Genomic DNA, 12479 nt, shown 5'->3' with positions numbered 1-12479 from the left:
CTTTTGTTTCCCTTGCCTCCGGAGACATGTTGAGTAAGAAGTTGCTGCGGGCAAGATGAAAGAGGTTTTTGCCTGCTTTTTCGAGGATTTTGATGGCTTCCTGTCTTACATTGAGGTCTTTCATCCATTTTGAGTTTACTTTTGTGTATGGTGTTAAGAAACTGGTCCAGGTTCATTCTTCTGCATGTCACTGTCCAGTTTTCCCAGCACCACTTGCTGAAGAGACTGTCTTCATTCCATTGGATGTTCTTTCCTGCTTTGTCAAAGATTAGCTGGCCATATGTTTGTGGGTCCATTTCTGGGTTCTCCATTCTGTTCCATTGATCTGAGTGTCTGTTTTTGTGCCATAGAGAACTTCCAATTTTAAAAAATGAGTTACAAATGTCAGAGCCAAACAGCCATAAGGAAGGAATTGCTCACAATTGCCCTAGGCCTTTGCAGAGCATTATCAGGCTCTCTGCAGCATTCAGTCTGAGGTGCCAGAGGCACCCAAACCTCAGCCTGACCACTTGGTGCCTCTCTCCACACAGCTATCCTCCAGGAAAATGGGAAAAATGAAGACAACAAAGCAAGTTGTTTTTTTTTTTTTTAAGTCAAATCTACTAATTTTTTTGATGTTTTTATTTATTTCTGAGACAGAAAGCATGAGCTGGGGAGGGGCAGAGAGAGGGAGACAGGAACCAAAGCAGACTCTGCACTGACAGCAGAGAGCCCGATGCAGGGCTTGAACTCACAAGCCATGAGATCATGACCTGAGCCAAAGTCAGACACTTAGCTGACTGAGCCACCCAGGCACCCCCCAAATTTATTAAATTTAAAACACATCTTCTGTTCTGAACCATGCCTTCCTATACTTAACATTAGTGTTAAAAAGGCCCTTTCTTTTTAAGAAATGACGCTGATGAAGGAAGGCAGGCAGGCAGGCAGGCAGGCAGGAAGGAGGAAGGAAGCTGACAGGGGACAATGATTTGTGTGGCATGCAAACAACGGAGGTGTTGTTTCAGTATCCTTACTTGGAGAAATTCAACACCTGCCACCCCATGTTGATCCCCTCAATTCTGTGTGCACATTCTGGTGCTAGCATACAACTTTTCCAGAACACAATTGTCAATGACGGGCAGGTACAGTCACTAAAGAAGATACAAAGAAGAAATAGCTGGGATTTTAATTTTACCCTTAGAATCTCAGTAGCAGCCAAATTTGAGAAGTGATGAGCACTGCTGACCGGGGAAAAATATCGGTCTTCACTGCCATTCTCTCTGTCCTCGCTCCCTCCTACCACCAAACCTTATTCATCTATTCATGCATCTGTCTATCCGTCAAGTAGTTACTGAATGACTCTGGGTGCCAGGCACTATTCTAGGCATTGGGATACAGCAATGAACAAAATGATCCTCTTGGGACTTAGAGGAAGACAGAGTGAGAGAAAGAGGGAAAAAAAAAAAAAAAGTAAAACCTCAATCAGACGTTGATAAGTATCATGAAAGATAATGAAGCAGGAGCAAGGAGAAAAGAGCCAAGGTGGCGGGGGAAGGTGCAGTTTAAAATAGGATAGTTGGGGGGCGCCTGGGTGGCTCAGTCAGTTGAGCATCCAACTTCGACTCGGGTCATGATCTCGCGGTCCGTGAGTTTGGGCCCCACATGGGGCTCTGTGTTAACAGCTCAGAGCCTGGAGCCTGCTTCAAATTCTTTGTCTCCTTCTCTCTTTCTCTCTCACCTCTCCTCTCTCTCTCAAAAGTAAACATTAAAAAAAAAAAATTTTTTTTAATAAATAAATAAGTAAAATAGGATAGTTGGTGGGTGCCTGGATGACTCAATCGGTTAAGCACCGGACTTTGGACTTCGGCTCAGGTCATGATCTCACGGTTTGTGGGTTCAAGCCCTGCATCAGGCTCCCTGCTTCCAGCACAGAGCCAGCTTTGGATCCTCTGTCTCCCTCTCACGGCCCCTACCCAGCCCTCCCTCTCTCAAAAATAATAAACATTAAAAAAAATTTTTTTATAGGATAGCTGAGAAAGGCTTCCATTGAGAAAATGACACTGAACAATGACCTGACAAAAGGTACAAGCCAAGCTACAGACTGAAGAGCATTCCAGACAGAAAAATCTAAGGATCCTCTAAAGTGAGGTGGCAACTGTTGTGTTCAAAGAACAGCAAGGAGAGGTATTTGTACACCTATACTGAGAACAGCATTGTTCACAACAGCCAAAATACAGAAGGAACCCAAGTGTCCACCAATGGATGAACAGATAAATAAAGAAACTGTGATGCACACATACAATGGAATATCCCTTGAAAAGAACTCTGGGGCGCCTGGCTGGCTCAGTTGGTGGAGCATGTGACTCTTGATCTCAGGGTTGGGAGTTTGAGCCCCACGTTAAGCATGCGCGCACTCCGTCTCGCTCTCTCTCAAAATAAACACTAAAAAAAAATAATGAAAAAAAAAAGATGATGGTGATTTGGACCAGAGTAAGAGTGGCAGAGGCAGTGAGAAGGGGTTGGAGTCTGGATATATTCTGTAGGTAGTAACAATAAGATATGCCGACAAACCGGCCAAGGAGTGTGAGAGAAGAGTCAAGAATATCACTGAGGTTCTGGGCCCGAGCCACTTAAAGAATGGCGCTGCTGTGCACTGAACAGGGAAGGCGACAGGGAGAGCAGGCTTGAGGGTGAGGACAGTTGGGTGGAGATGTCAAGTAGGCAGTTGGATTCTTATCCAAGCCCCCCTCCCCCCCTCCCGAACTCGGCTAATTAAACAGTTCATCTAGAATCACAGATTATCAGATGAACCCCAGGTGAGCCCAGATCACCAAGTATTTTTTCTTCATTTGGCAGATGAAGAAATGAAAGCCCAAGGTCACATGCCTAGTCAACTGCAGTTAGGAGAACTCAAGCCACTTAAGCCTCAAGTCAAGCTTTTTCCACCATACTACTTCCCTAATTTAAACGAAGGTGTTACTGCTTCATGAAACAAATATTTATCAAGCCCCAGAACTTGTGCAGTGCTGTCTGAATTAATGATTGGCATAGTCCCTGCCCATGTTGAGTTTACCGTTTGGTGGAGAAGACAGATACCAAGTAATCACTCAAGGGACAATATAAGCAGCTATGTCAGAGAGGTGCTATGAAATTAATCAGCTGAAACAGTAGAAAGGTGGAGAACCTAAGCTAGACTGGGAGAATGGCTTCTCCCAAGAAAGTGATATTTTAATCTGAGAAATGAAACATTACAGGAGTTCGCCAGGCAAATCAAATGGGGTTTAGGAGAGGGAGTCCTAGCAAACTCGCAGGCCCAGAACAGCATGTGCAAAGGCCCCACGGCGGGAAAACACCTGTAACTGAAAGACAGAGAAAGACAGCTTGGCCGGAGCAAAGTGCAGCGGAAATGGCATAAAATAAGGGTAAGAGGTAAAAGGGAATCCGGAATCATGAGGGAACTTGTAGGGGTAGGAGAAAAGCACCCTAGCAACCTTGAACCACAGCTCATCTGAGTCTTGCTACAACACCTTGTGATCCCCCTGGTACACTAGATGGGAGGCCTCTAAAGGAGCTGCTGTGAAGACTGTTTAGGAAAGAAGTCCGTATGCGTTTTTTGTTTTCTTTTTTTTTGAGATCTGGATGCATTTTAACACTTGAGCACTTATGCTGTGCCAAGCAACAGGACACAGACACCAAGAAGAGTAAGACAGTCCCTAAGCTAATATATATTAGTCTGACCAAGTCCAGCACATAAATGCAACCAACTGTCATCTATGCTAACAAGGAAGCACAAACCAGAGGCAGGAGTGCTGCAGAGGGAGCAATTAACTCTGGGATGCCAGGGCAAAGTTTCACTGAGTGGGGCTGAGGAGGATAAAGAAGACTTTGCAAGGCATTCAGAGGACAGACAGTATGGAAAAGACACGGAATCTCAAGTGAAGTGTGTAAAAGCTACTAAGTACTCCAAACGGTAAGATGCAAAAGACAAAGCAGGAAATGGTGGAAGGTCAGGCTGGGTGAGGTTCCCTATGCTAAAATTTGAATCGCAACCTTTGGTTTACAAGAGGCAACGCCACACAATGGAAAACCTAGATCTAGCTCCAAAGCCCAGCTCTACCATTTACTGGCTGCGTGACCTCAGACAGGCTTCACCTTTGAGCCCAATTTCCTTGTGTGGAAAAAGGGGGTAATAGGTGCAGCATTATGTGAGGTTGGAGAGGACATGGATGGGCTCCCCCCAAATGCCAACTATTAGGTAAAATGCTACAAGCAGATTTTGGTTTTTGGTTTTTGTCTTTTTTTTTTTTTAATTTTTTTTTAACGTTTATTTATTTTTGAGACAGAGAGACAGAGCATGAACGGGGGAGGGTCAGAGAGAGAGGGAGACACAGAATCTGAAACAGGCTCCAGGCTCTGAGCACTCAGCACAGAGCCTGACGCGGGGCTCGAACTCACGGACCGCGAGATCGTGACCTGAGCCGAAGTCGGACGCTCAACCGACTGAGCCACCCAGGCGCCCCGGTTTTTGTTTTTCAAATAGCATTTACCAGGGTTTTTCCAGCCAGTTCAAAGAGCAGGACATACTTCATGGAGAAAATTTAGAAAAAACCTAATACACGATTTTAGACTCCCTGAAGCCCACCCAGGGATACCTACCACCACTCCTCCCACCAGACTCCCTGGTCTGACACCAGGTACTCAGTGGTATTTAATACTCAGTGAGTCTGAGAGAGGCAGCAAACACCTGCTCCATGCCAAATCTAACCACCACCCCCCAAGTCACTGGCACCATAGCACCCATTATACCCACACCAAACAGGTATCATGGCTGAGGTTTCTATGCAAAGACCATTTTTAAAATTAAAAAAAAAAAAAAATGTTTATTTTGAGAGAGAGAGACAGAGACGGAGGGAGGGAGGGAGGGAGACAATCACAAGCAGGCTCCACACTCAGCACAGAGCCCACCACAGGGTTCAATCCCACAGGATCATGACCTAGGCCGAAATCAAAAGTTGTATGCTCAACCAACTGAGCCACCCAGGCACCCCTGATATTCTTCATACCTCTGTATTTTCCAACTTTCCTAAAATGAGTAATTACCTCCATAAACAAGAAAAAAAGTTAAGAAATTAACTTCACCTTAAAAGCAGATATTAGCAAGTACTGCAACTTGCTGACTACTGAGGTTGGGGAAAAAGGAGTATGGATCAGTATTATTTGAAGAACGATTATGGTTTGTGGCATATAAAAAAAACATAATAGGGGCACCTGGGTGGCTCAATCAGTTAAGCATCTGACTTCAGCTCAGGTCATGATCCCATGGCTTGGGAGTTCGAGCCCGCATCGGGCTCTGTGCTGACAGCTCAGAGCCTGGAGCCTGGCTTCGGATTCTGTGTCTCCCTCTCTCTCTGCCCCTCCCCTGCTCCCACTCTGTCTCTCGTTCTCTCAAAAATAAACACTAAAAAAATTTATTTAAAAAAACCATAATAACCTACTAGAATTTTGCTTTTATTTCCTAAGCCCAAAAGTAAAACATACTCAATGCTCAGTTCAACCTGGCCCTAGGACCCACAGACATTCCCGAGATCACCCATAAGGCCAGCCAACTCAAATATCACAACCAAGAAATAGGAAAATTGTTTCCCACACCTGGAACCCAAGTCCTAGGCCTTGTGAAATTCTCATGGGTAAACACCAAGCCCTTATCTAGAAGAGATACTTTCACTAAGCCCTTACTAACCTCTGTTTCCTCTGGAACAAAGGAGCCTAGAGCAGGACTGAGCAGAAACGTCTCTTCAGCAACCTCCCCAGGCCACTAATTCAATAGGATGGGGCCAAGAAGCTCATTTTCTTCCAGAAAGCCTATTCCACTACTGGATACTTCTGATACTTCCCAACCACAACAAACGCCTTTTTTTTTTTTTTAATATTTTTTTTTAAATTTACTTATTTTGAGAGAGACAGAGAGAGCATGGGGGGGGGAGGGGGAGGGAGGAGGAAGAGGGAGGGAGGGAGGGAGGGAGGGAGGGAGGGAGGGAGGGAGGGAGAGAGACAGAATATCCCAAGCAGGCTCTGCACTGTCAGCACAGAGGCTAACGTGGGGCTCATACCCACGAAACCGGGAGATCATGACCTGAGCCGAAATCAAGAGCTGGATGCTTAAACCGTCTGAGCCACCCAGGCGCCCCCCACAACAAATGCTTCTTATACTGACCTGAAACATGCCTCCATCACATCAGAACACAGATTCCAGCACTGGAGACCTGGGCTCAAATCCCGACTCCACCCCCAACAAGCTACGTAACCTCGTGTGGCTGTATTTAGCATCCACACATCCCATCTCTAAGTGGGGATAACCTTCCCAGGCCGCAGTGAGGATTAAGGAGAGCACCTGTGGGAAAGTACCCGGTCCAGTGTCTGACACTCAGCAGGCCTCACTTCCTAGCCCTGCCCTTTGGAACCAGCTCAAATGAGCCTGGTCACTCTTCCACACCTCAGCCTTTCCAATCTTTGAAAACCCTAGTCGTGTCTTCAACGCTGTAGGAATCCACACCGCATTTCCTCTGCTGTCAAACAACTCCCTAATTTTACAGTGGGGTAAAATTGTCTCCCAATGGTAAAAAGTCTCCCATAGTAGCCAGATGCCCACAGAACTGTTCTGGAGTATTAAATAGCTGTTAGCTGTCACTCTGCTCCATTCCAGCTACTCTGCTAAACCTTGCTGTACAAAGTTCAGCCTCTCTAACTGCCCCGAAGGCCCAGAGGCCCGGAGACAGAAGTGGCCTGCCCAAGGTCACATGGCTGGGAAGCTACAGAGCCCATGCTCTTCTCGCTGTGCTACAGAAGGTGTCTCAACCTCTGTTCTGGCCCAACAGCCCGCTGCGCTCAGCCCTCGATGGGGGCTCTTAGTCCCAACTGCTGAACCGGACGGAGTGCCTTCGGTGGAGTCTGGCTCCTTGGGTCTTGGCAGTGCCCCCTCCCTTACTGGATGGGATGCAAATCTCTTGGGCTCCAAGGGAGTAAGGGAGCCTCTGCTGATCTTACCTCTACTGACACAGAATTCTTTTTTTTTTTTTTTTGGATGTTTTATTTTATATTTGAGGGAGAGAGAGCGAGCGCACGAGCAGGGGAGGGGCAGAGAGATAGAGACAGAATCTGAAGCAGGTTCCAGGTTCTGAGCTGTCAACACAGAGCCTGATGTGGGGCTTCAACTCACGAGCAATGAGATCATGACCTGAGCCGAAGTCAGACGCTTAACCGACTGAGCCACCCAGGTGCCCCCAGAACAAATTCTGAAGGGGAAACATACCCACAGCAGACCCCACTGGGGAGCCTGGCAAGAAATGAAATGAAAAAAACTGTGCCAGGCAAGGTCACAAAGGTTATCTTATGTCACCTTCCCAACAATTGTGCCAAATGGGATTGTGACAAGTCAGGTTGTCCCTTGTACAGATGAGAAAATGGAGACTCCGACAAATGAAAAAGAAACTCCACTAAAATGTAAGCTCCCTGCAGGCAGAAAACTTGTCTAGTCAGTGAGGCATTTTATTTGTATGACTGTATTACACCCCTGGAAAAAGAATCCCAGGATTTTCCCTCCTGTGTGTTTTCGTCTTGCTTTCATGGTCCATGATGCCAGCTGAGGTTGTCAGTACAATGAAACCAAACTGGCAGGACGGGAGCAGATTATTCTGCCATTTTTCTAGATCTTTGAGTTGTACATCAAACCTGGGGCTGATCACTCCACACTTGTTTGACCTGCCTGTGAGGTTCACAACAATTTTCCCAGCTCTGTGATCATCGATGATTTCAAATTCGCCAATGTAACCATGCTTCACCATCACAGTCAGAAATCGGGCGACGACTTTGGAGCATAGCCTAACAAGAACCTGGCGTTTGCCTCTTTTCAGCATTGTTAATGCTCTTGAGAGCATCTGCCAGGACATTCATGCGCACCATTATGGTGGCACGGAAAGATGGCAGAAAGAGGACGGGAGGGGCAGGCAAGTGCACGGAGTTACGGAAAAGTTGTCTAGTCAGGTTGCCATGTATACTCAGAGCCTAGAACAATGTCTGACACACAGGAGTTCAAGAAATATTTGGTCATGAAAGAGACGAAGGCAGAGCCATAATTTGAACACAAGCCTCTTCATCGTGCTTTCAAGTTCACGTTTTGAGTGCCTCTAGCAGAGGTGCTCAGCCAGCAGCACCCGTTCGTGGAGACAAGCAGAGGAAAAGGGACGCACCTTGTGGCACGTCATGCGCACACCCACACAGAACTCTCGCTTTCCCATCTGGCCAAAGCCAGACATGCTACTCTCTCTTCCCAAAGGACAGAAGTCTTCCCTTGAAACCACTTCTATTCAGAAAACAGTCCAAACCAAAAGGACTGACACTCTCGGACAGGAGGCCAGCCTGGTTGGGCCAGTCTGACCTTTTGTCCATCCTGTGAAGCATGGCACATGCCAGCATTGTCTCAGGGAACCACGGGTTGGTGAGCCCCAGAATGTGGGGCAAGCCAAGGAGAAGTGGCTGAGCTGTGCAAACAGGCTGGGCTCCTGGAGGAGGCCTGGTCTCTTGAGGCAGCTGCTTCAGGGAGAGACAAAGAAGTCACCAGCCCCATTCTGACCTGCAGAGTGCCACTGTGGAAACACTCCAACCCATGCCAAGTAAAAGAAAAGGGCATGCACTCTGGAACTGGATGGATCTGGCTTAGAATCGCAGCTCCCCTGGCTATGGGACCTCGGACAAGATTGTTCACCTCTTTGAGCCTGTTTCCTGTTCTGTAAAATGGGGGTAAAAGAGTGGGATTTTGCGACAATTACAGAGAATGTACTGCTTTGCAAATGCAGAGAAAAAAGTCTGGAATGATAAACGCGAAATTCCTATCAGTGTTTGCCCTTGGGGATTGGAATGGGGAGGAGAGTTACGAATACACCGCATTCTTTGAGGAAAAAATATATGAAAAGCACAGAGCTCAGTTGCTGGGTTCCTGACAGGCATTCAACAAAGGCAAGTTGCTATTACTCAGTTCTCCTTGGAGGATATGCTGCTACTAACACACTGTGTATTACAAAAAGCACCATGGGGTGCCGTTTTCCACCATGTCCCTAGCTCACAAACGAAGTCCAGGAGCCCGAGAGCAGGCCCCAAGCACAAGGGCAGCACATAGCAGAACTGAAATGGGATTGAAAAGCTCTCATCTATCCACTCATGCTGCCCTTGAATGTCTAACATGACCTATCCAACCTATGCAAGCCCTGTCCAGGGAAACACACTACCTTGTGCGGCAGCACATCTCACCAGGAGGACTTCAAGGTCTCGGTAGAGTAAGACCCCTGGTTCCTCTGACCATGACCCTCAGCGGCCTTCCGGCTCATAGCTGTTAGCTTGTAGCTGCCCAGCTCTTCCTGGCAGGGAAGCCTCAGGCAGGCTCTGTCTAGTGGGCTACACAGGAATGCCTGTCAGTCAGCACCCTCCTAAGAAGCAGCAGCTTCCCACACCTCTGCTGCTTCTAACAAATTTCTCCCACCCCTGGGAGGTGATGCCTGGCACCTCTCCCAAGAATCCAGAGCTAAACAGTTTTCTCCCGCCAGGAGGCAATCAGCTAGCTTGGTTGCTATGCAACTGGCAGGCACAAAAGGAGATGCAGTCCCGTTCAGAGGCTTGGGAAGGGGGCAGGGAGCTGTGTCTCTCCAAGTCACGGTCTCTAAACGGGCTCCAACACTTTCCTTTAAGGAATTGATAGCTGCACTCATCTGCTTACTTGTCCTTTGCTGCTGGTGTCAGTGGCAGGGACTCCAGGCACACTGTGAACTGCATACAAATCCTGAGCCCTACTCTGGCCCCCGGGGCAACAGCTCTGCACTAACACACTTAGGAAGGGCATCTTCTGCAAGCTCAATAGGCAGCCTGTGAGGCCGACCCACAGCTCAGTCAAGGAATAAAGCTGCCTCTGTGGGACTCTCACCTCTAGCCTCTCCCTCTCAAGTTTGGCTGGTATTTGGGGCAGGAGGCAATGAAGGCCCCCAAATAGGGCGGGACCCAAATGAACTGTGTCCCCTATATCCAGCCTACTCCACAGAGATCTACTTTCTACTCCCTATCCCCGGGAAGTGCTCTGGGCAAAGTTTGGTCGAGTGGTAAAAACCCTGGGTCCTGCAATCAAATGAATGTGCATTCAGAATCTGGCTCTGCTGCGTGCCAGACAAACTACTGAACCTCTGTGGTTCTCAGTTTCATCATGAAAACAGGCTAACGATACCTGCTTCTTATGGGTGTTGTGAAGGCAAACGAGGCAGTCGTTGTAAAATGAGAGTTAGCTCAGTGACCGGGATCTGTGACACCGGCGATAGTGTGGAGCACACTAAACACGCCCCCATGACGCCCAAGTTCCACAATGGCCCACACCCCCCCTTCCCTCCTTGCTTCAGCATGTTGAGGCTAAGTGACTTCTTCCTCACCCAGCTCGTCCACAGGCAGGGCCTTTGTCTTAAACCAGCTCTATAGCTCTCTCAGTGAACAGTAAGAACATGGGGGCGCCTTGGTGGCTCAGTCGGTTGAGTGTCCATCTTCGGCTCAGGTCATTATCTTGCAGTTCGTAGGTTCAAGCCCTGCATCCAGCTCCGTGCTGACAGCTCAGGCAGAGCCTGGAGCATGCTTTGGATTCTGTGCCTCCCTCTCTCTCTGCCCCCCCCCCCCCGCCCCCCGCTCACTCTGTGCATCTCTCTCTCAAAAATAAACATTAAAAAAAAATTTTTTTTTAAAGAACACCACCACCAATGTCCAGAAGGTGAAGGAACCCAACTACACAGCACTGAAGTGTAGGGGTTAAGGGGGCTCCTGAGACCTCTTTGGTTCCTTGCACAACTGGCCCCAGAACTGAAGCTCCCAAAGCTGTCTCAGACCCTGCAGGGCAGAAGCAGGAATACTCCCCACTAGGCCAAACTTCCCCCAGGACCTGGACTTCGATGATAAAAATACAACAAGTGCAATTCTAAAGCTCATTTTCCCAATGTTGTCCTTCAATTTAGAGAACAAAATCAGGAAGCCAACAGATTCATTTCTGCCTCTTCTCCCAACTCTTTTTTAATTTTTTTTTTAACGTTTATTTATTATTGAGAGACAGAGTGACACAGAGTATGAGCAGGAGAGGCGTAGAGAGAGGGAGAGACACAGAATCTGAAGTAGGCTCCAGGCTCTAGGCTGTCAGCACAGAGCCCGACGCAGGGCTCGAACTCACAAACTATGAGATCATGACCTGAGCCGAAGTTGGACGCTTACCCGACGGAGCCACCCAGGTGCCCCCTCTTCTCCCAACTCTTACAGAAGCACCAAAAGGTTTTCCTGAACTACTACATACCCGAACTCCATGGAGATTAGGGGAGAAACAAGCAGTTTCCTTACAGCCAGTATTTTTTTAAACGTAAGAGCTCAGGAAAAATGCCAAGGCAATGGAGGCTATAAGCCATCTCAAGAGCTGGAGACTGAGACCAACTTTCACCAAGCACCCGTACCTGGCACCAGATTTGCCCTATTTACTTTTTTTTTTTTTCAAGTTTACTTATTTATTGAGAGAAACAACAAACCAGCAGGGGAGGGGCAGAGAGAGGGGGGACATAGATAAGAAATGGGCTCCGTGCGGACAGCAGCGACCCCGATGTAGGGCTCAAATCCATGAACTGTGAGATCATGACCTGAGCCACCCAGGCGCCCCCTGCACTAGGTACTTTATACACACAGTCCTACTATTGATCCCATTTACAGCTGTACCAAAAAACCATAAAATACCTAGGAATAAACCCAACCAAAGAGGTGGAAAATCTATACACTGAAAACTATAGAAAGCTTATGAGAGAAATTGAAGAAGACACAAAAAAACGGAAAAAGATTCCATGCTCCTGGATAGGAGGAACAAATATTGTTAAAATGTCGATATTACCCAAAGCAATCTACATATTCAATGCAATCCCTAACAAAATAACACCAGTATTCTTCACAGAGCTAGAACAAATAATCCTAAAGTTTGTATGGAACCAGAAAAGACCCCGAATAGCCAAAGCAATCTTGAAAAAGAAAACCAAAGCAGGAGGCATCACAATCCCGGACTTCAAGCTATACTACAAAGCTGCAATCATCAAGACAGTATGGCACTGGCACAAAAAGACACTCAGATCAATGGAACAGAATGGAGAACCCAGAAATGGACCCATAAACGTATGGCCAGCTAATCTTTGACAAAGCAGGAAAGAACATCCAATGGAATAAAGACAGTCTCTTCAACAAGTGGTGCTGGGAAAACTGGACAGCGACATGCAGAAGAATGAACCTGGACCACTTTCTTACACCATCCACAAAAACAAACTCAAAATGGATGAAAGACCTCAATGTAAGACAGGAAGCCATCAAAATCCTCGAGGACAAGGCAGGCAAAAACCTCTTTGGTCTTGGTGGCAGCAACTTCTTACTCAACGTGTCTCTGGAGGCAAGGGAAACAAAAG

General features: G+C 47.3%; 1 protein-coding gene and 1 pseudogene across 1 annotated transcript in view; both read right to left on the bottom strand.

Moving 5' to 3' along the window:
- ACO2 (aconitase 2) overlaps positions 1-12479 on the bottom strand; it is a 55981-nt gene that overhangs the window by 35822 nt on the left and 7680 nt on the right. The window lies entirely within an intron of this gene.
- On the bottom strand, positions 7493-7953 carry LOC125919644 (40S ribosomal protein S15a-like; annotated as a pseudogene).

This window comes from Panthera uncia, chromosome B4 (genome assembly GCF_023721935.1).
Source record: "Panthera uncia isolate 11264 chromosome B4, Puncia_PCG_1.0, whole genome shotgun sequence".
Classification (NCBI taxonomy): domain Eukaryota; kingdom Metazoa; phylum Chordata; class Mammalia; order Carnivora; family Felidae; genus Panthera; species Panthera uncia.
Note: the sequence above shows the minus strand (reverse complement) of the source record. Positions and strands in the feature narration are given on the sequence as shown.